Here is a 24,585-nt window from a genome sequence, read left to right on the forward strand (position 1 = left end):
TTCCTATTCCTTGCCCCATTTTAGTGGATGCTCAGCAAAGCAGCCAAAGTGACCTCTGTGAAACATAAAGGAGAGCACACTACTTCTCTACTCATCTCCCTCTGGGCACCTCATTGCATTGAGTCAAAGCCACGGTCTTTCCAGGGTCCAAAAGGCCCAGCTTCTGGATGTCTGTTTCTCAGCAGGCCTCCCCTTCTGCCTCTCATCTCTCTCCAGCTCATTGTCCCTGTGGTCCTCACACATGCCACATATGCTTCTGTCCTGGAGTCAGTGCTCTGGCTTAGGGCCTGGCACATTCTTCCTCAGGTACATGCTGGGACAACCCCTTCACTTCCTTCAAGTCTTTGATGAAATCTCACTTCCCTTCCCAGGCCTATCTGGACTATCCTGCAGAATAGAGCAAGCTGTCCCACCTCCCCACCACACCCAGGTCTTTCCTGTCACTATCAGCTCACTCTGTTTGTCCTTTGTTCCTGTCACGGCATTCTATATAATTTACTTTTTTACTGGATTTATTATTTATTCTCTTACTTATATTCAGTAAGTGCAATAATTTTCATCATGTAATTACAATTATGATGCTTGTCATCACCATCATCACTTAGAATAATATCTGGCACATAGTGGGTATTCAAAAATATTTATTGAATGGAAGTAATGATCTTACACAATTGATAACTTGGCCCCTAATTTATCCTTAGAACAGAGGACACCATTTCACTTCTGGAGGTGGGCAGAACAGCAATGTGAATGTATTTAATAAAACTGAACTGTACTGATTTAAATGGTTAAGTTGGTAAATTTAATGTTATATGGGTTTTTGTCTCAACAAAAAAAATTATTTCTTTTAAAAATTTCATTTATGGGATCCCTGGGTGGCGCAGCAGTTTGGCACCTGCCTTTGGCCCAGGGTGCGATCCTGGAGACCCGGGATCGAATCCCACGTCGGGCTCCCGGTGCATGGAGCCTGCTTCTCCCTCTGCCTGTGTCTCTGCCTCTCCCTGTCTCTATGAATAAATAAGAAAAATAAATAAATAAATAAAAAATAGAAAAAAACGTTTCCAGGGGTAAAAATGATGATCACAAGCAGTCCAGAATTTTCAAGCCCATTTGAAATCTTTACATTGAAACTAGAATACTAGAAACTTCATCTGTTTGTGATTCTTCCTCTAAATTTGTAAAGGACTCTGATCTAGAGGCTTCTAATCTCCAACTAAATATTGTTCTGGTCTTATCTTGTGTCCCGTTTTCTTTCTTTCTTTGGGTATTTGTTCATTGATGAAGTTATGCTATGACCTTTATCCTTCTAGTTTTATTTTAAAATGAGAAATCCTTCTTTGTTCATACACATTTTGAAAACCAGAGTAGAAAACAAGCCATTCCAGAGAAAATTCATCATAAAGCAGTTCTCATATCTGAGATGAGGATGGGCCAAACCTGCAGGCTAGCTCAGTTGGGACTAACACATAATCTTCTCATGGAAGGGGGGAGGGTGTGTCACATGACCGGTGTTGCCACAACCACATGCATCATCCCCTCCCCTCTATCACATTTGCACAATGATGGTTATATAAATTCTTAAAACTGTTAGCAACATGCACTTGCACTTGGGTTTTGGAATAATGATTGCTTCTGAATACAACCGTTTAATGATTTTGCATTGCTACCTATTTCGTTGTAAAATCCTGCATAAAGGAATGCCTGGGTAGCTCAGTGGTTGAGTATCTGCTTTTGGCTCGGGTCATGATCCTGGGTCCTGGGATGGAGTCTTATGTTGGTCTCCCCTCGAAGAGCCTGCTTCTCCCTCTGCCTAGGTCTCTGCCTCTCTTTGTCTCTCATGAATAAACAAATAAAAATTTTAAAAATCCTTCATAAAATGCACCATGTTTGAATGTAACATTCTATTTTTTTTCACAAATCCTGCTTCCTGTTAGATTTATGTGTTGCCATTTCAAATATGCCCAAGCTGTACATTATCCTGAAGGAGGCAAGTCCTGTTTACAGCATCCTGACTTCTCCTGTCAGTGGCACTTCCCCCAAGTGCCCATTACAGGGCCTCTGATCCCTCATGAGAATCATTACAGTTCTAGCAAAACCCTGTTCATGAAGGAAATGACAGACTTATTAATGTGAAGGCATTAGTATCTGAGAGGGCTTATTATGTCATCCTTCCCAAGGGTATCAGCATTTTTATAATGGTCAATGCTTTAGCCTGAGAAATAGAAAACTTACGGGTGGATTTTGAATGTCTACAGTGAACCAAAGAAATGAGACTTTTTTTGGTAAGATATAGGCTCTGGAGAACCCTGAAGTCTGATCACACAGATGATTGTCTTTATGGAAGGCCAGGTAGAGCTTTTTGCAGGTTACAGTAATTTATAGCCCCATCTCTGTGTGCAATTACTTTGAGTACATTTCTGAATCTGTGTCTTGTGTCTGGTTCAAGAAATCTCTGTGTACATTTTCATATTTTATATGTTATATTTCATATTTTTATATTTACCAGAATTATTTTCTGAGTTTTACTAAGATATAGATTTCATATGTTTCATTGATAACACTTTGTTCAGGAATATTAACAAGTAATTATGCACCTATTGATATTACTTAGCTCTGAATAACTGGAATTTTTCCAAAAACTAAATCTCTCAGTAAAGGTCAGAATTTACTACCATGGTCAGCATTCAAAGGATTATGCTACAGAATCTGAGGAACATTCAGAAGAGGCACTCTATGACATTATAATAAAATGATACTTTTTTTGTATCATTAGTATGTAACTTCTTACGTGATTATTGTGAAAATGACCTGACTTAACCAAAATGGACAGAGTCGGGTGTGTCAGGTTTTATGAAATGAATCTCACTATCTTGGGTTAAGCCCTTTATTAATTACCTTTTTTTTTTTCAGCATTTCTGAGGCCTAGATGAATATCAGAACCACCTCAAAAGCTTTTTACACTAAGAGATCACTAGGACTCTGCCCAGAGACCTGACCCAGAATCTCCTGGTCTCCCACCCAAAATGTGTAGTTGTAATTGGCTTCGAAGTACCCCTGTGCAACCAGGGGACTGCTTGTTGGGGGCCATTGCGAACGATTAATGTAGTTACCCCGTCCAGAAAACTTGGAGTGACTCTAAAGTTCCTCATCCCCGCTTTATCAAGCAACAAGATCCTATCAACTTTACATTTTACATTTTCTATTTATTTGAGAGAAAGAGAGAGAGAGGGAGAGCAAGTGGGAAGAGAGGTGGAGAGAGAGGGAGAGAATGAATTCTCAAGCAGACTTCTCACTGAGTATGGAGTCTGTTGAGGGTTTCAATCCCAGAACCCTGAGATCATGACCTGAGCTGAACTCAAGAGTCAGCTAGTTAACCGATGAACCACTCAATTTTATGTTTTAAATTCTCTCACCATCCCTTTATTATATTTATGAACATGAATGTCTCACCACTTCTCTCAAATAAGAGAATTGAATTCTATTCTGGCATAATCTGAGCATTTATGAAATATCTGTTGAATGAATGATGAATTGAATGAATGGAGATATCATGATAGACCTTGTTAAATGCCTTTCTGACCCCGGTTTTATTACATCACACATTCCTCCGAATTACCGAATCTTGGTGACAGTTTACATTTTCCAGAATTATAGGAACTCTTGGTGTGCTGTATATGGTTTTATTTTTTTTTAAGATTTTATTTATTCATGAGATACAGATGGGGTGGGGGAGTGGAGAAAGGCAGAGACACAGGCAGAAGGAGAAGCAGGCTCCATGCAGGGAGCCCGATGTGGGGCTCAATTCCCAGTCTCACACCCTTGGCCAAAGGCAGGTGCCAAACTGCTGAGCCAACCAGGGATCCCTGTATATGGTTTTAAAGGTCGCCAGTCAGGACTAAATATTCTTGCCTGTGGATTCTTTCAGTACCTATAAATTGTTTCCCCAGAGGCAAGACTCATGGAACCCCCTTGGAGGAGCCCCTTGTGAAATCCTGGCTTTCCTGTAACTAGAGTTGGGATTTCATCTTAGCAATTTTCCCATCCACTCAGGGCTCAAGAAGACAAGAAATATATTTAAAGCTGGAGAATTTTCAGTTTCTTGCACATCCCTTTTTCATCTAGTAACATAACTCAATTACCCCAAAGTCATCAGTGTGATCTTCCTTACTCCTAAAATAATCTTTCTTGGCTTTAATAAGTGCTGTGCCCTTTAACTTCTTTTGAGTTTTATATCTTTTACAATGTTCCTATCGGTCCTTTCTAATAATTAATACTTCGTCCTCACAGGATGGCATGCATTTCTAGAAGTGTTTTATATGTGTAGGTGAACTTACTGATCTTCACAAAAACACTACGAGGTAGGCAGCTATCATCACCATTTTACAGAGGAGGAAACCAAGGCACAGGTGAGTCCAGTAATTTGTCCAGGGGTCCTATGGTTCCAAAGTATTTGAGTTGAGATTTGAGTTCAAGCAGCCTGGCTCTAATAGTCCTAACCACTCTGCCAGACTGCCTTGTTACTTAGCTGTTGTCAGGTATGGATCATTGGTCCATGTCTTTTGTCCAGAGTTTGGTACTGGATGAATTTAGTGAAGAGTATTATATGCATCTGCGTTGACCCTGTTCATTTCGTACCCCCTCCTCTGTCACCAAGAGTGTTTGTGAATGCACAGATGACATGACTTCCTTCAACATTTTGCCATGTCTCTTGGAATCAGACCATGTTATTCAGAAAACACACCCACATGCACACACTAACCGCGACGTTAGTTGAAAAGAAATTGACTAAATATATTTAACTAAGGGACGCCTGGGTGGCTCAGTGGTTGAGCATCTGGCTTCAGCTCCAGTCATGATACCAGAATCCTGGGATCCAGTTCCACAATGGGCTCCCAGCAGGGAGTCTGCTTCTCCCTCTGCCTATGTCTCTGCCTCCCTCTGTGTGACTCTCATGAATAAATTAATAAAATCTTTAAAAATAATAAATGAATAAATAAATAAATTTAACTGAATATTGTGACCAGTTTCCATATTTTCTTTTTAAATCAAATTGTTAAGATGCTATTATCTAACGAGGAAGGAAACTAAAATTCCTCCATGCTGTTCACACTTTTCAACTATTTATATAATCTTCTCTTTTGGTGAAAACTTTAGCAATTGTTTATGGCTTGCTGGAAGTCACTCTTATTCTCACTCAAACCAAAGAAGAAAACCGTAAGTGATTGATTTGTGGTCATCGAGAATTTATCGAAACTGACAGGACCAGGGGATCCCTGGGTGGCTCAGCGGTTTAGCACCTGCCTTCGGCCAGAGGAGTGATCCTGGAGTCCCGGGATCGAGTCCCACGTCGGGCTTCCTGCATGGAGCCTGCTTCTCCCTCTGCCTGTGTCTCTGCCTCTCTCTCTCTCTCTGCATGTCTCATGAATAAATAAATAAAATCTTTTTAAGAAAACACCTAATTCCCTATTAGAAAGCTTCTCTATTTATATATAAATTTATATATTTGTATTTTATTTTTATACAATAATTTTTAAATAATAAAAATTATAAATAATTTTTATATTTATATTTGCATTTTATTGTATATATTCATATTCATTATATAGAAGTTAAGAAATTTTATGTGATATTAACATATAGGAAGTTTTCAATGAAACTGCTTCTTAGTTTGGATTTTCAGATGAGCACCTCTCTCCCCCACTGGAACAGAGGACTATTTGCCTCTAAGGTGTCTGACCACCATGGGCTGTTTGGGTCACACTCTGAGCACTTGGCCGTGACCCAGGGACATGGCCCTTTACAGAGACCTCTAAGTAGTCCAGAGTTGCATTTCATCACTTCTTTTCATAATCCTCTCAACACAGCCCTTAATATTCATTTTAATTAAGGATCTTTTGGTAAGAAATTACTATATGAGCCATTGAAGTAACAGGACAGAACACATACTCTTACTTGTGTGGTTTTGTTTCTTGACTGTGAATATTAGTAATGAGAAGGGGGAGGAGGAATGCATTAAGGACTTAGAGTTACCTTATTGAAATTTCAAAAGTTTGTTATGAGATAGAGGATTGTTACTCTTCTGCTGCAGATGGAGAAATCAAAGCTTCAAGGATTATAAGTTGTTTAAGTTGTCACACAGCTGGCAGGTGACAAAGCTGGAATTTGAACCCTGGGCTTTCTGATACCAGTGCTCTCTCTTCTTACGGAGATTGCTGAGACTTTCCTGTTGGCGCATGTGTGTGCGAGTGTGTGTTCATGCTTTTGCATGTATGTACATGCATGTGTGTGTGAGCATGTGGATCAGATGCTTACAGAGTTTCCATTGGGCAAATATTTATTGAGGACCTGCAAAGCCAAACTCCCTCTACCGGTCACCTTGTGAGTGCTGACATGATTAAGGGCCAAGCATTAACTGGACACAATTCACCGTGGTTAGCCATGTGTTGAGTGATTTATGGGTAACCAGCACTATGCAGATATCTTAATTACATTATCTCATTTATTTTTATTTTTTTAAATACTAAATTTATTTTTTATTGGTGGTCAATTTACCAACATACAGAATAACACCCAGTGCTCATCCGGTCAGGTGCCCCCCTCAGTGCCCGTCACCCATTCACCCCCACCCCCCGTCCTCCTCCCCTTCCATCACCCCTAGTTCGTTTCCCAGACTTAGGAGTCTTTATGTTCTGTCTCCCTTTCTGATATTTCCCACACATTTCTTCTCCCTTCCCTTATATTCCCTTTCACTATTATTTATATTCCCCAAATGAATTAGAACATACAATGTTTGTCCTTCTCCGATTGACTTACTTCACTCAGCATAATACCCTCCAGTTCCATCCACGTTGAAGCAAATGGTGGGTATTTGTCGTTTCTAATTGCTGAGTAATATTCCATTGTATACATAGACCACATCTTTATCCATTCATCTTTCGATGGACACCGAGGCTCCTTCCACAGTTTGGCTATTTTTATTGTATTATCTTATTTAATAATGTATGTCACAGGTGACCCTAAAAGGTAGCTGATGTTCTGTATTCCAGATGATAAAACTGAAGTTTAGGGTGTCATTTAGCAAGTCAGTGGAAGAGCCATGGCCTGAACTTAGGTTCCCTGCCTCCAAAGCCTGTGTGTCTACTCTGTGTCTGTTTGTTTGCTATTCTGAAAAGAAATTAGGAGAAATATTTTCATACTTTCAACTGTGTACAGAGCAGAGGAAAATAAGTTCCACAAATGATGTGAGATACCTTTTCTTTTTGTCCTTTTTCATCTCTGCCATAATGTTGTGACAATACCATAAAAAGATACATATGAATGAAAACATAACAGCCAAATATTTGTAGGACTTTTAACCTATTTTGCAAATCGATGCCATTTAGGTAACTAAAGCTTTGAATTTCTTGTAAGAGAGCATAGTGAAGCTAAACTGTGTTCTGAGTGAAACAGGTTATGTGCTACAAACACAGGATACTATTGGATAATACAGATTCTGGCAGCGCTAATCCTTCTGACTTTTGCCTCTGCTTTTACTACCCTGAAAATGTCAAACTGAAGAGGATTTAGACTGCACCATCAGCTTAGAGAATTAGCAGATTTGCTTTGCTAAAAATACTTATTTTTAATCTATATTATTATCTCATTTAAAAAATGAACCATCTCTGTGTAAAGTAAATAAGTCTATAGTACCTACCTTTTGAATATTTTACCACAATTCCATTTTCTACTTGTAGCAACATTCTTCAACCAAGTGGTGAATCTCCTACCTGAGAACCCATGCACAGTGTGGCTTTGGCCACTAGTCACGTGCTAATATCCCTGGATAGTGAAGGTGTCCTGGGCTCCAGAACAGTATATCCTGCGTTTCATTGTATTCCACACCACTTCCCGTGTGCTGCAGATACTTCAAACACACCACCTCTCAAACTAAACATTCTTTGGCTCTCAGTCTCTCAAATTCATCTCTCCAGTGCCATTCCAGCTCATGGCACCATTCTCTGTCATCTGAGTTACTGAAATGGCACCATAGCCTTAACTAAGCCCCTTAACAAAGTCTCTCCCCTCTAGAATCTATTCTTCACACAGTGACTAATGGAAACTTTCCAAAATCACATGGGTCTTTCTGATGGGATCAAGCTGTGAGTTCACTCAGAACACTTTGAGTGTCTTCTTTGGGATCAAGTACAAAGGCTTTTATTCAATTTGCAAGCCATCTTCAGATATGGTACCCGGTGAGCTCTCTGGACTCACCATAAGCCACTCTCTTTCCCTGCTGCCCTCCCACCAGGCTTCCTGTCTCTGGACTTCTCTGATGTGAGAGCTCACTCATACCCATGCTTTCACTCAGGCTGACTACTGGGGCTAGCCTACATCTCCCCTGTCACCCATTCGATGAGTCTCTGCTTGCTCTGGACCATGTGACTTCCCCATATCTCTATCCACCACACTTTAGTTCATAACTGTCTGTTTTTCTTGGGAGAGTGACATTTTATGAGGGCAGGTCTCATGTACGAATAAAGCATGTGGAAAGCAAGTATGTTAATACTATTTGTAGTATTTTATATTAAATTTTCATATGTATTTGTTTATAGCTTAACTGTAAATGATTCACTGAGTTTATAAGACATGGAAATAGCCAAGTATATCATGAGTCTCAAAAATGCTTATATTTACTAAGTGCTTACTAAATGCTAGGCACAAGAAAGAATGCATTTGTTCAAAAAATATTTAGTAAACACCTCTCCTATGTCTGAAACTGTGCTAAATATAGAACATATAAGGCACAGTGTGTGTCTTCAAAGTTTTGGACAATTTAGTTGAGAAGATAGGAATAGACACAAAGAACTGCAGTAATGTAGATCAATTTAATATAGGGATAATATGTCTCAGAACCTATTTTTACTGGTTAATTTACTTAGCTAAGAGTTACTTTGAAAATAATTTTACTAATTTTGTCCTCCTTTTCTCTCCCTTTTCTCCTCCCCTACACCCACTTTTCTGAGCAGAAATGTAAGATTTATTTAATTCCCTTCATTTGGCATCATGACAATATAAAGTCATCAGTGTAATCACCATAAGAGGACTTTGTTTTAATTTTTATCACCCAGCACATTTTTATTGTCAGAATAGTTACTAATCATTCATTTTTATTTACTCTAGCTGGGGAAGTGTTGCAAAAATCTTGTGACTATTTAGAAAAAAATTGTTTTAAATTATGGGTTCTCTTCTAGCCTGCTGCCCAGTGAACACACCATAGATTCAAACCTTATGACTCCGTTAAACGAAGAAGTCTTGACTCTGGGACAAGATCTGCTTTTCCCCTTGCCAACTGGCCCCAGAACCCCTTTACCTCCTCCCAGACCATGCTCAGCATCAGAATGTCAGAGCCAAGCTCTGTTTCTCTCAGATTTGACTGGAATAACCCTCTGGGTGACTGAGATGGAAAACACAAATGCCCATGATTAGTGTCTATTTCAAATTCTTGAGCTTTTAATTTTTTTAAATAACCATTATTTTATAGTTTTTTAAAGCTGAATTAAAATATTTTAGTAGTTAAGAGCATATATAAGAAGAGAAAAGTGAGGGTAAGAGTAAACACAAAATAGTCTTAAAAATTGGTGTGATACAGGGACGCCTGCGTGGCTCAGTGGCTGAGTGTCTGTATTTGGCTCAGGACATGATCCTGGAATCCTGGGATCAAGTCTCGCACCGGGCTCTTCCTGCAGGAAGCCTGCTTCTCCCTCTGCCTATGTCTCTGCCTCTCTCTTCCGTGTGTCTCTCATGAATAAATAAATAAAATCTTTTTAAAAATGGTATGATACAAACTAAATCTTTGGGAACTGTTGAGAGTGGCTAACAGCTTGTGTTGAGAAGAGAGTCAAGAAGGTCTGGGTTTAGAAGATTCTCATTACTATTCAGATTTAGTCGCCATAAAGTGCCCCATGTAAGGACATCTTCTCTCCTCAGCTCAAGGTGTGTTCCTCATAATTCGTTCGAAATGCCAGTTGGAAAAGCATCTGTTGGTGGCATGGATATCGTGTTGACTAGCAGTATGTAAATTGTGTTCCCTGATACTCCAGAAGCTCATTAAGACCTGGAATTCAGGGGATCCCTGGGTGGCTCAGCGGTTTAGTGCCTGCCTTTGGCCCAGGACATGATCCTGGAGTCCTGGGATCGAGTCCCACATCAGGCTCCCTTCATGGAGCCTGCTTCTCCCTGTGCCTTTGTCTATGTCTCTCTCTCTCTCTCTCTCTCTCTCTCTCTGTGTGTGTGTGTGTGTGTGTGTGTGTGTGTGTGTCTCATGAATAACTAACTAAAATCTTAAAAAAAAAAAAAAAGACCTGGAGTTCAGTATTTTAATTCAAAGGTCAAATTATTTTGTGAATGTATGCACTCGATTCTGGTTGGAATAATTCAAATAGGCCCATGACTTACAGCTTTAAGAGACGATAGTTCTTCATGAAGCAACAAAATAAAACTTGAAAAATGACTTACATGATTGTTTGGAGATACAATGAATATATATATAAAACTACACATACTTTCAGACATATATCTGTAGGCAGACGTCTGTAAACACTTTGATACTGATAATCTGGATAATAATCTGGACATTTCATTTGGATAAGAAGGGTTGCCCTTCCTCTCTTGCGATTATCCAGATGTATCATCTGGGAGAAAAAATAGGTGTCCGGGACCTTTGTAAGAGTCTACCAGCTGGTCAGGAGAGAAAGTTATTTTATTTGATGATAGTAGAGAGATAGTTGAAGCCGAGGTTAATAGGCAAAGATCTTGAGCATTTCTAACATTAGAAAAAGGATTGGGATGATTGAAGCAAGATAAGATGTGATGCATTCATAGAATGGGACCCTGGTAACTTTTCATAGTTCAGAGGTATGTAGAAGGAACACCTTGCCTTTGATCATCTTGTCATCAAAAGCCCCCATATCAGCTTTTCCCCTAAACAGAAGTGCTCAAGGGTAAACACTGAGCTGAATGGGTCCAGTGTAGCCTGCGTCTGATGATCATAGTGGAAGGTGACTGTAAATGCTTGGCAGGCAGAAAACCTCCCTTCTTCCTCAGGCTGAATGTTATGAAAGCCAGTGGAGAATTGTAGTTTAGTGAATCCTTGTACTTGACGAGACAGAATGTGAATTCTTAGTAGCCATATCAAAATAAACTAGGTCTGTAAACTATGGTCAACATCTTATATCAAATTTTGCACAGCATTCAGGAGAAAGGGAAAGAACTCCATGATCCAAGTGCCACAGCACTTGGCAACTACTTGAAAAAAAAAGTTCTCTACAATGTCAGTTTTATTTGTCATTCTTATTTTAGAGATGAGAATCCTTAGGCCCAGTGACCGTGATCTTGCTAGGCGAACTCCATTAATCAATCATGATGCAAAGCCTGATTTGATAGATTGGCTTTCCATCTACACTGTCTTTTTGAAGGAACAGTTTCTATCTAACCCCGCTCTGCTTCAGAAAGCAGACAGTTCCAGAGACCTATGATGTCTGTGAATTGATGTGATAAAGATGTTTTGATTCTTCTAAGACAGTATCTGAGGCCAAACCGAGTCAGAACTGATGGCAAGTTATATAGGTTTTTTTTGTTGCTATCTCTAGTGGATTTTAGCTCTGGAATTACACCAAAGCCTATTAATATAAAACTGTGGCCTATGCCGCCATAAAGGTATTTTTGTGAAAACTGCAGAGGTGAGCTTGGACTACAGTCTATTTTTTGCCGCATGGAAGTTTCTCAAAGCAAATGTCAGGGCTTCGATACTCATGAATCAAAACACAGACAGAAACAAAATTTTGGATACCTCTTAGAACCAAAACAAAAGGCTAAAAAATAATCCCCTTCCCATTCTTCAATGTGTCAAGGAGATTATTCTTAAATTCACCATTAATTTGTTTATAAATTATTCAGGTGTTCTTGGAGAAACATTTCAGTTCTTTTCATTATATATTTTGGGATGTTATAAAGCAGATATGTTGCATGCTTCCTTTTTATTTCTGTGTGCAGATTATAACTTTGGCAGTCAAGAAAAAAATGTGCTAGGAGGCTTCTTAAATTTCTGGAGTAAGTTAAAATTATTTTCTTGCACTTTCTGAGATACATAATGAGCTACAGCCAGTTCTAGGCTTGGTACTGGAAGTTTGAGGTGCTGGTTTATTGTCTCTTATTCTTTCTAGGCTCTCTCTGGTAGAGAGGAAGAGAAAAGGAAAGGTTGATGCTTCACTTTTATTTAGGATGGATTGTGGCATCTCCCAACACAGGTCTTTTTGGTAAAGTTGGATTTAAAAATATGACTAATAAACAAATCTGGGGCTTCTTCTAAATTCTTGGGGCTGTAACTTTCCAGGTTTGTAGAGAAAGCTCGGTGCATGTCCTCTTACCTGAACCAGAGGAGGACTGACCTCAGCTCTACTTCATATGTTTTGTCACAGGCAGACCAGAGTCAGCTCGGGGTGACCCTTCGTCTGGCAGGTGGGCCCTCAGCCTAACCCACAGGTGTTGAGTGGAGCAACCAGTTAGGTCCTTCAGAACTGGGACACTCACCACAGTCAGACAGTGACACGCTGCCAGTTCCCTCTTGAGCGGAGATCTCAGCCCTCCATCCTGTAAATAGCACACCCCAGAGAGGCCAGTTCTTACCAGTTAGTTTACTGCAACTCTTTTCCTTTTGATGGAAAATATGGAAGGAAGGAAGACCACCCCAAACACACAAACCTGAAAGGATTGTCTCTTGTTATCAGGAAATTCTATCATTTAAGCCAAGTTGGGACATGGGGAAGCCGATGGTGGCCCATGAGGTCAGTGCATTGGGGCATTTTAAGCCAGCTATGCAATTAAAATAGTAAGGTTGGCAAAACTGTTTAAATTACCTACAGAAACCAGTCTTTATTTTATTTTTCTGTTTATCTGCCTGTCTTTCTGTCCTACACTGCCCTCCTTTCTCCATTTCTCTAGCCCGTGAACAGCATTTTTCCAGGGCTTAATTCAGGAATTACAGCCACAGTTTAAAAAGCCTGTTCTGGCAAACAGAAACATTTTCTCACATTTTTATAATGAAACTTTCTCTTGGGCTAAGCACTGAAAGAAGCTTCATGTTGACTTAAATTTTATATATCTGGATAACCGATGTAGCTCTCTCACATCTACTACGTGTACTTTTATTAGACCACTAAACAAGCTTGTGCATTCTATTTTCCTACTTTTTTATTTTCCTGTTTTTACCTAAGTACAAAGGTTTCTTAAAGTTTGGTTTTCAAACATTCTGAGACCCATAGATGAGCTACACATCTCTGCTCTCTTAATGCAAACCATGTAGCATATTTTAAATTCTGTGCGAATATTGCATAAAAACTTTTGTATACATTATGCCATTTTCTAATTTTAAACAAACTTGATTTAAGCATGTATGCAGATTGGTTCATTTGCTAGTTAGAATACCATTCCTGCGGCTCCTGGGGAGTAGATGAGCCTGGGGACAATATTTATGAAACTATAATCTAGAATATTGATCAAGCTTCACACTGTTCAGTTGACACTGGTCTTTGGAGATGAAGTCCTGTGTCTGGAAGTGTCTCTCTATCATAGGGAGATATTTTTATTATTGTTAACCAAGTATCTGTCTATAGAATGCATAGACCTCCAATAGGTGGCAGAGTGCATGGTATCTGAGAAAAGCTCAACCAGCAAATGTTGACTGAGTCACTGATCATCTATTCCATGTGTGACGATAATCAAGCCCCCACTGGAAATGTTCAGTTGTTCTTTTCATTTTCTGTTTTCAGATGTTATATTGCTTGAGTAGACAGTTGTCTTACTTTTGTGAAAAAAGATGATTTTGAAAATCAAAAGGAAAATAAAACCAAGGGCACTGAGCTAAACTTTGAAAAAAACATATATACATATGTCTTGTACCATAGTGTCCTGTTCTGTGACAGAAGAACCAGAATGTCATTAGTTCTGGATGCTCAGGCTGGGGAAGATGCTGCCTATAACAACATTTTACAAAAACAAAACAAAACAACCACAACAAAAACCACAGGCTTTAGCTATGTAAGAAATGGAATGCATGTATGTGCATTTATATGATAGTTCATAAATGCCCAGACAACTTTGTAGGAAAGGAAATGGGTTTATAAAGCCACCTTAGACCTTTAGGTGTTATAAAAAAAAGCAAAACTGTTACCTTAATGAGTTATTGAAGCATCATTATAAGAGAATCAAGCAATGTATTACTTCTGAATAATGTACTGATTTCAATGATGAACCAAATTTAATATCTACTAAATCACTCAACTGAGTGAAAATAGCCTCCTACATTTGTAGGCATTTCTCTGCCAAAGATGATTCAAGGCACCAAATGCAAATACTGTTCATGAAAATAAAAAGCATATATTAGTACATGAAAATTGTGTAAAACTATATTTCTGACTTTGCATTTGAAGTACTATAGAAGTCCTCATTAAATGCATGACTTTAGAAGACGATTTATTTACAAATGTCATAGAATACCTTAGTTATGAATATAAAATAATAGTATCTTTGGTTTTTATATAAAAATCCACATTTTAAACATCATGAATTAAAAAAAAAAACTTCTATTATTTTAGATTCTTCTCTGAGGCGTATTATAATGTTTGTATGTAATTGGCCTTAGAACTAAAATTGTGAACATGATGGATCCGTGTGACTCCAGGTCACCTTAATAGATCACCTGGTCTGTTTGACTCCCTTCCTCCATTCATCTCCTCAGGAGGCCAAGCAGTGGCTTTGCCCATGAAGATCTCTAGTTCAGCCAGAAATATAGTAGATGCTGGATGTTTCATATTTTGCCTCCAGTTCATTTGGTGATCTATTAAGTCAACCATTAAAAATCTTTTTTAATAGGTTATTTATTTATTTATTTTATTTATTCATGAGAGACACACAGAGAGAGGCAGAGACATAGGCAGAGGGAGAAGCAGGCTCCCTGCAGGGGCCCCAATGCCAGACTCAATCCCAAGACCCCAGGATCACATTCTGAGCCAAAGGCAGGCACTTAACCACTGAGCCACTCAAGTGTCCCACTAAAAATATTTTAAATGCCCATTATATCTGGGGATATCAAGAGCAATAAGATATGATTCCTATCCCCAAGAACCTCACAATTGAGCATAAAAAGGAGACCAGTGGGCAAAGAAGAGTAGTATTTCTTACTAGTATTATGACCTACATATAAAACAAGATGTATTTGGGATACAAAGAATGGGTGGCCAATTCACCATGAGATAGTGATAAAAGCTTACTTAAAGCACTATGCTTTAATCACTTTTAATAAGATAAAACTTGATAATTTAAGAAAAAGGACCTTGACAAATTTTTACAAAGTTGAGACCAAAATTTTTCCCTGTGTATATTTGAGCTTCTCTGACCCTTCCTTTATGAAATTCTTTATATCTTACCCAAATTCTTCGGGATGCATTTTTAACTTGAAATTCCTTACTTTCTCTAGGTAAGACAGAACACAGCTTACTCATATCCCTTATTTAGCAATTTGAATTTTTGGCACGATGAATTTGAATTGCTAGATCAAAACAGAAAAGATTAAATATAACAAGAATAAACATAAAATCCTATATTTAAATTAAAAATGTTATCATACGGTAAAAGACAAGAGAAGCACTGGCTTGCATGTAGAACAAAAAGGTCTAAAGAATTCATTTGGCCATAAACTTCAGTAGAAGCCCATTGTAGGATGTAACAACTAAAACCCCAACATTGGGCTATCATTTATGGACATAGTCTCCACATCACAGGAAATATTATTATGCTCATTATCCCAGGCACCAGTCGGAGCACGACTGAAGAATACTCAGTTTGGTTCTGTGTGTCACATTTAAAATAAGGGAAAATCCAAAAGCTCTGTGTGAAGAAACATCCACACACGTTTCTCTCAACTAGCCCCACCATCTTGAATATGGGTTTCAACCAACTGTACCACATGCTACACACAGATACACAGTCCAGTTTGTAACAACTCTTACCTGTTCAATCAGTTCCTCACTTCCAACAGTTCTTAGTTCCCTCAAACTGAATCACTCTTCCCTTTGACAAGCTCTTCTCTTTATAAGGCCGACATCCATTTTTGACACCAATGCTCTAACATCCATCCAGATGGATAACCTGGCTGGGCTTTTTGTTGTTGTTGTTTGTTTATTTTTCTTTTTGTTTTTAACACTTTGCCCTGGGTGCCTGCTTTCCTGACATTCCCTGGTGTCAGAGACAGGGCTTACACACTTTGCAGCGTTACCCATGGTGTTGATCATCTTGTTTTCCTGTCTAGTATTCAGTTCACAGCTAAGGTGAAAGAGTATGGTTAACCATCTTAACATGCTAACACAGAGACTTTAATTTACTACTTAAGAAGTGTTCTTTCTTTTCATTTTTGTAAAAGATTTATTTATTTGAGAGAGGGAGAGAGAAAGAGAGAGAGAGAGAAAGGGAAGGATGGGGAGGGACAGGGAGGGACGGGAAGGGACAGAGGCAGAGAGAGAGAGAGAATCCCAAGCAGACTCCCTGTTGAGCTGGGGGCCAGATGCAGAGCTCGATCTTAAGACCCTGAGATCACGATATGAGCTGAAATCAAGAGTCAGTTGCTCAGCTGATTTTGCTACCCAGCCCCGTTCCCCAAAAGAAAGAAACAAACAAAAAGATCACTCTAAGTGAATCTTCTGAACCAAAGTTTTCATGACCACTTAAGTAAATGTATGGGTTGTAGCTCTGAGTTCAAAATAGCTGGGTCCCTAACAGGTGAATCATTGGGCTCTTTGTCTGAGAACATACTATAGTAACACAGTTTCAAATTTATCTGCATGCAACTGCTCCTAATTGTAAGTCCTGAGAAATGACAGTATTTTGTCTCCGTTTATAAAGAAGAAGAATGCTATTTCCACTCCCTCGAGAGAGAGAGTGCAGTAAGTGAGGTGGGAGATACAGGTATCTACCCCTCATCAGGGCCCCGGGTATCAGCATTCATGGGCCTTGATTGTCTGGGACTTTCATTGTTGATCACTGTAAAGCTCCAGACCCCTGCTGGAAAACTCTGTGCATACCAAACAAATGGGTCCGTGCTTGCAGAATCTCAAGTCTTTAATTTTCTTTCTTGAAAGATGACTTACTATTAGTGGGGCTCATTCCTTTGAATTAGGCCTTACCACCATGTCTTCATTAAAAATATTTGGAGTCCCTGATATGTGACATCAGAATATTCCATGGTGTCCTAGATGTTATAGTGGCATAGCTGTATAGAAAAGTAAAATTTACTCTCAGAAATCTTCGTTACAGAAGAGGTTTTGGCCTTTTTCTCTTAAAAATAGATGAGTGTTGAAATATGTACCCTTTATAATTATTTGGGCATGAAGTGATCTACCATGATTGACCTTAAAACTAATCTTTTAGGGACGCCTGGGTGACTCAGCAGTTGAGCGTCTGCCTTTGGCTTAGGCAAAGGGCGTGATCCTGGGTCTGGGGATTGAGCCCTACATCAGGCTCCCTGTGAGGAGCCCACTTCCCTCTGTCTCTGCCTCTCTCTGTGTCTCTCATGAATAAATAAATGAAATCTTTAAAAAAAAAAAATAAAGCTAAAATTGTATTCTTCCTCCATAATACACCTACCATTTTTTTCCTCATTAGAAACTGTCTTTGTTTTTGTTTTTGTTTTGATCTTCATTCTCATACCTGGAGGCCTCAATTTCTACTTTAGTTTGCAAAATCTCTTTGGGCATCAGACCAAAGTAATAATTGGATTTGCCTGACTTAGGTCTTACTTCAGACCTTTCCTTTAAAAAAATGATAAAGCTCAAATATTTTATTTCATTTGCCTGAGATCAATTTTATGATCTGTTTAGTAGGTTGTTATAATTCAATATTGAGTTCATAGTATCTATGAAAGCAGTTACCAACTTCTATTAAAAAGTGTAATAACTATATTAATTTCAGTAGCTTCTCCAAACTTTTCCCTGCTCCATTTTTAAAGACAAATGACCAGGGTTTTATTTTTTCTCTTAGTTCTCCTGATTTCTCTAAAAATGTGTCTTTGTGGACCAACTCATACACAGAAGATCACAATTTCAAACTAATTGCCTCTTTGAAACCTCATTCAAGAGAATATATACACATTTCTTTATCAAGCTCAGAATTTCACCATAAGTGAAGTTTACAATCTGGAGTGATTTGAGGTAAAAGACAACACTATTGAGTCTCCTAAGATAGCATTTCTCAACTAGAAGATACAGTGTCAAACCCTCAGGGAACCACCAGGTTAAGCAGAACATCCATTGATGGAGACATTCATTCAGGACTAAGGAGAACAGAAGTCATTAATACATCTGACATTACCACAGTTGATTATAATCTTGTTCAAAAGCGATCCTTAGCACCTATAACTCATACTTAGCAGCACTTACATTAAAATCTTCAGAAGTGTAATTAAACCCTGATGTTCAAGTCCACTCTTAAGCGAGTTCATCACTGACTGCTCTGTATCACCACTTTGTGTTCTTAGGTATTTTCCATATTACTGACGTGTTTCCCTCTTGATGTTGATTATTCAGGCATGGGTGGTATCAGAAAGTGCTGTGAAACATGGAAGCAGATAAGCTTTTTTCTCCCTTTTAATGTCTAAATTATTTTGCAAGGCACGGATTATTTCTGTATTCTGTGTGATGATATAACAATGCTATTAGTTTTAACGTTTGGAAACCAGAAGTGAAGTGCTTTTCAAATGACTCCTTTCATTTACAAGCAAGTGAATAAAAGTACATTTCTAACACCAGGCAAACTTGATAAGCACAGTTGTAAAATAGGAGTATGTCTTTGGGAGTATTTCCCATAACTTAAGGTATTGACATATGCAATTGGACCTCTACTATCTTAATTATTTACTTACATTTTTATAAAGCACAAAATCATTGGATTTCTTTATGTATTTGAAAGCCATATATTTCCAAAGTGTATCAGGGTATTTTCTAAACTTCTCTTTCAATTGTCCAACTCTCCAAGGCTGTGAGCATGGCAAATTTTTGAAACAATGTTTAATATTTATTCATTTGAGTGGTAGAGATTAGAATTTTCTTTAAACAAATCTAAATCGGGCAGCCTGGATGGCTCAGTGGTTTAGTGCCACATTCAGCCCAGGGCCTGATCCTGGAGACCCAGGATTGAGTCCCTTGTCGGGCTCCCTGAATAGAGCCTGCTTCTCCCTCTGTCTATGTCTCTGCCTCTGTGTGTGTGTGTGTGTGTGTGTGTGTGTGTGTGTCTCATGAATAAATAAATAAAATCTTTTTTTTTTAAAGAGAGAAACAAATTTAAATCTACTTTAACCGTTTCACTATACGATGGCCAAATTAGTACCAGTGTTGCTGAAAATAAAATTGCATACCAGGGGAAGTATGTTCTGATATAAACATCAATGCCAAACTAGTTCTGTTTTTCTACTTTTTATTTCCTTAACTTCAGAGTTAATTTTTAGAATACTGCATGCAAGTCTTTACAAGTAACCCTGTGATTTTGAATATTAAGTTATACTAGTCTTTCTTAGTATATGTAATACATGTTATATACAGGAAACAGAACCATTCTAAAACATTCAGTGTCTTTATACCAAGAATCAGTGTTAGTTTATGCTTCTTAGTTTTAATTCACTTTAAAGTATATTTCACCTGGCTGGTTTTACAAAATTTGAAGTTTAAAACATTTTGTGTTGACTGTTTTTTCCACTGGACCATGTGAAGTCGCATAGAAATAAATCAATGTTGAATTAACTCCTCTAAGACCACCTTCTTCTCCATTCTTCTCTTCTGTCTTCAAATCCAGTGATTTTCCATCTCTGAGTCTTTACATGAAAAGCATTTGCAACTCCTAGGACATTTCAGCTGTTGACACTTTAGGAACTTCCAACTCTGTGTAGGTGTTTTGAAGTAAAATTGAAACCTGGGGGTGGAAGAAAAGCCATATGTCCCTAAAAGTTTAATTTAATTTAATTTAATTATTTAATTATTTTATTTTATTTTTTTGAGTGAAAGAATTGCTGCCAATCTGAGACACAGTCAGCAGCTCATACCTAAGGAAAATAGCAAAGAGAACCAAAGTAGAGCATCTCATGTTTAAAAAATTCTTAGCAAGAATAACAAACCATTGTTTTACTACTTGGAGACTATGACACATTAAAAAAATAAAGCTACAGGGACACCGGGGTAGCTCAGTGGTTGAGCGTCTACCTTCGGCTCAGGTCAAGATCCTGGGGTCCTGGGATCGAGTCCTGCATCGGGCTCCCCTCAGGGAGCCTGCTTCTCTCTCTGCCTATGTCTCTGCCTCTCTCCATGTGTCTTTCATAAATAAATAAATAAAATCTTAAAAATAAATAAATAAATAAAAATAAAATAAAAATAATAAAAACGAGCTACTTAACTATACTGTTTCTTCATGATGGATAAATATTATATTATCAAAGATGGGTGTGTCACTGATAAATTTTATTTTTTTAATTTTTAAAAAATTTTTAAAAGATTTCATTTATTTAGTGTTGAGAGAGAGAGAGAACATGCACAAGTTGGGGGACAGAGGGAAGAGACAGGAGAGAAGCAGACCCCCCTGCCCCCACCCCTGGCAAATCTGGAGCCTGATGCAGAACTCGATCCCACGACCCAGGATAATGACCTGAGCTGAAAGCAAACACTTCACCAACTGAGACACCCAGGCATCCCTCATCTGATAAATTTTAATTTCAGTTAGTAAATTGGTTAATTGTAAATCAGAGGATGGATCCGGCTCTAATCATCACATTTTCAGAAGAACCCTTTCTTGCAGCAGTGCACGCTGTGCTGTGCCAGATTGTGAAGCACTTTCTGAGGAATCAGATATAATCTCTGTTAATGATTTTTTAAAAGATTAAAATTTAGTGGATAAAGGGCCCCAAAATGGATTTTTCTTTATCTGCATATATATACATATACTATGTATAAGTGTAAGTGCTACACAAGTGACCAGAATTTTTTTTTCCCCACAAGATTCACGACACAGAAAGCCAAAGAGGCTTCATTTTCCTCTGCGTGTCTCTAGAAGGGAGTGAGGCATAATCCAAGAACAAGAACCTTTATGCAAAGAAATGAGCTATTTTTTGATTTTCCAAATTGCTCACAGTTTAAACAGAGGAGTCAAAAATAAAATAAAATAAAACAAATAAGTAAATTAAAACAAAAGACTTTATGGATGAAAATTCAATTATAATTTATTTTAGCTTTTTTTTTTTTTTTGGAATTATTCCTCTTTCTACATCATCAAAATACAATTTGGGTGCATTTCCTATGAGTGAATGCCTGGAGACACAAGGAGGTATGGGGTGTGTTCTCTATTCTTCAGTGATTCTAATGTTTTGATATTTTTTTGTTACAGAAAAATAATTGCACATTTATTTTTGTTTCACTGGCTTCATCAAAAGGGCAATTTATTTGTGAAAGATAAAATGGTATGCAGTAAAATTATTGTCAGGGCTGACCTGTAGGGGATGCTCAAAGGTCTTGTCCAAGGTACAAAGTGCAACCACTGTAAAACAGTGGTCTCTAAAGTTACTGATCTAGTGACAAAAGGTATTAATGAAATGACTGAACTTCATTTTCTCATCATAATTTGTTTCTCGTTGATCCTTCTGATTTGTTTCATGTCCTGTGTAAATCAGGGCAACTGATTGCAATGCTGACTTGTGTTTATTCTTCCAACTTTCCCTTTACTTCACCTGGAGCAGAGAGCTATGCTTTCATATTTTCTTACCTCTCCTTTGGTTTTTGTATTTTTTCTTTTATTCTTTTAAAGCATTTTATTTACTTATTTATTTATTTATTTATAGTACATGAGCAGGGGTACAGGCAGAGGGGGAAGGAGGGGGTGGGGAGAAGTTAACTTCTACCCATTTGATTACTCCCAAAGCTTATTACCTACCCATACCTCCCACCAAGGTAGGGTAAAACCCAATGACATACAGTTTATGCCCACTACACTGCTCCTCAGACATAACATGCACAAGTAAGAACTGATTTTTCTTCTAAATCTATATTTTACTATGTGTGCCTTCTTTTGGTTAAAAGCAATGCCTCTTCCCCAACCCAAACTAGAAACCTCAAAGTCATCTGTGAATGCTCTTCCCCTCCACCCCCGCCCATGCAGATGCTTCACCAACTGAGCCACCCAGGGACCCCTACATGCTTATTTTGTAGCCAGTTTCCTTCCAAAGGCTAAGAAAGTCTGATCAATCCCAGGCAGAACATGGAAATAGCATACCATCATGTGAACTGATTGTGTCACTTGGTTTAATATCTCAAAAAACAAATGGAAACAAGAAAGATGACTGTTTTTCCTAATGGATGACTCTTCTTCACAATTTGTGAAGTTGGAAATAAGGCATGTGTTATTTTTCACAGAGACATGAAGGATGGAATGATGCGTTGCTACTCATGGAAACTCAAGACAGAGGTCGTTTTTCATGTAGGTAGTAACCTCATATTTTCCCATATTGTACAAAGTATATTTGAGATTTTTAAATCCATTGATTTAAAGGATGTGGCCTGGGGGTAGGGGAAGAAAGAGGTTTTAAAACCCAGTGACAGGAGGCTGGACTCATCTTTTTCTTCTGAAATATTACCTTTAAAAACCCAATGGAAAGGATTATGTCATTTCTTAAGTGGATCGTCCTCTTTCAGGAATGCTATAATTAATTATCCTAAGGGAATGAATCCCATGCTGGATCAGCTTTCCCCCATCCTCTGCTCTCAAATTTTGTGTGTTCCTCCATTAATTTGCTGAGGTCTGTGCTGTTTGGTGATTGATGGGAGACCTTCAAGAAGCCTTGAAAGTGAGTTGTGTGACATAACCAATGGCAATGTGGGGTTATTTCTTGATCCATAAAACAAGCAAATAATCTTTGTGACCTGATTGATCCTCTGTGATGGAAATGGTTTTTAAACTGTATTTGCTTAAAGGAAATGTCAATATGCAGAGCTTATTGGGTAATAAAGTGGGAAGGAATGGGAGTGAGGTTAGAGTTAGATAAAGTGCATGCATTTTAGAGGGATATTTGGGCCTCTCCTAGTCTGATAGCTCCTAATAACAATTAGAAAAAAGGTGGGAGGCTCATGGATACCAACTATGTGACATTAGGTAAACTACTTAGATTCACTGAACATCAGCTTTACCTCTAAAATGAGGGAGAAGATAGCCTACCACATGTATTCCTTGTGATTATTAAATAAATGGATAACCTATAAAGCACTGAATACAGTGCAAAGCATGAGTATTCAATAGATGGGTAACTGATGGCCCTGGCTCTGTTTCTGTGACTGCTCTCATAGCTGTTATTTAGACATTTGTATGTTTTTCAGTGTATTCCATTGCTATGCTTTTGATGTAAATCCTTTCCCTATCTTTTGGGTCTTCATTGTGTAATACCTGTTTTTCACCATGTTAGTCTACAGGTTATGACTTCCCTGTGGCCTCCTTCCTTCTTTCTTCTCCCAAAACTTTTAATAGGTAAATGCCCATGATGCTAATAAGTTGGTCCTGTTTTTTTTCAAAGTGTTTTGAGTGAGAAGAGTTACTTCAGACTCTAAGATTATCATTTTATAATTAAAAAATCATTCTAACAACAAACATGGACAATTTGAGATATTGTCAGAGATGTAGTATCCATTTAAGATCATGAATTTGGGGGACACCTGAGTGACTCAGCAGTTGAGCATCTGCCATCAGCTCAGGTCCTGATTCCGGGGTCCTGGAATCAAGTCCCACATCGGGCTCCCTCCAGGGAGCCTGCTTCTCCCTCTGCCTATGTCTCTGCCTCTCTCTGTGTCTCTCATGAATAAATAAATAAAATCTTAAAAAAAGAATCATGAATTTTGGTGTGAAAAGAAGAGTATGAAATGTTAAACTAATGAGGGATTTCCATTAGTGATGTGTTTAGGTGAGAGAAAATAGACTGTCCCTCTGCCCTGAAAAGCCCATCCTGAACTCTAAAGAAATTAATAAAAGTGTCTATTTGATAGATCTTTATGCAATAAAAAGTAGCATTTTTAACAACAGGCAAATAGGTGCTTAAAACATATGTTTTTTGAATTAATGCTTGGTGTGCATTATTTATGAAGCCTGCTGAAAGTGTGCCTATGTAAAACTAGAAGTATTTTCCTAAATATCTGTAGAACAATTCATTTTTTAGAGCTATTTGCAATGACAATGTAAGGGACTTGCATCATTTTTGAGTGTTCATAAGTTCAGTTATGTTAAGTACATTTTCATTGTTGTGCAACCAATTTGCAGAACTTTTCCATTTTGCAAAATTGACTCCTATCCCCATTAAACAACAGTCCCTAGCACCTCGAGCCCCCGACAACCACCATTCCACTTTCTTTTTCTGTGATATTGACTACTCTAAATATCTCATCCATATAAATGGGATCATGCAGTATTTGTCTTTTTGTGACAGGTTTATTTCACTTAACATAATGTCCTCAGGGTTCACCCACATTGTAGCAGATGTTAGAA

The 24,585-nt window shown here is 38.2% G+C and overlaps 1 protein-coding gene across 13 annotated transcripts in view; it reads left to right on the forward strand.

The window, feature by feature from the left end:
• Positions 1 to 24,585, forward strand: part of CHRM3 (cholinergic receptor muscarinic 3) — a 504,026-nt gene that overhangs the window by 168,636 nt on the left and 310,805 nt on the right. The window contains exon 3 of one of the 13 annotated variants that reach the window (XM_041747554.1): positions 22,473 to 22,536. The exons of the other annotated variants lie outside the window; for them this stretch is intronic. The gene's annotated coding sequence lies outside the window, so the exon portion shown is untranslated. The remainder of the gene's footprint in view (positions 1 to 22,472; positions 22,537 to 24,585) is intronic. 13 annotated transcript variants of the gene reach the window in all.

The sequence above is a fragment of the Vulpes lagopus genome, chromosome 3, assembly GCF_018345385.1.
Source record: "Vulpes lagopus strain Blue_001 chromosome 3, ASM1834538v1, whole genome shotgun sequence".
In the NCBI taxonomy this organism is placed as follows: Eukaryota; Metazoa; Chordata; class Mammalia; order Carnivora; family Canidae; genus Vulpes; species Vulpes lagopus.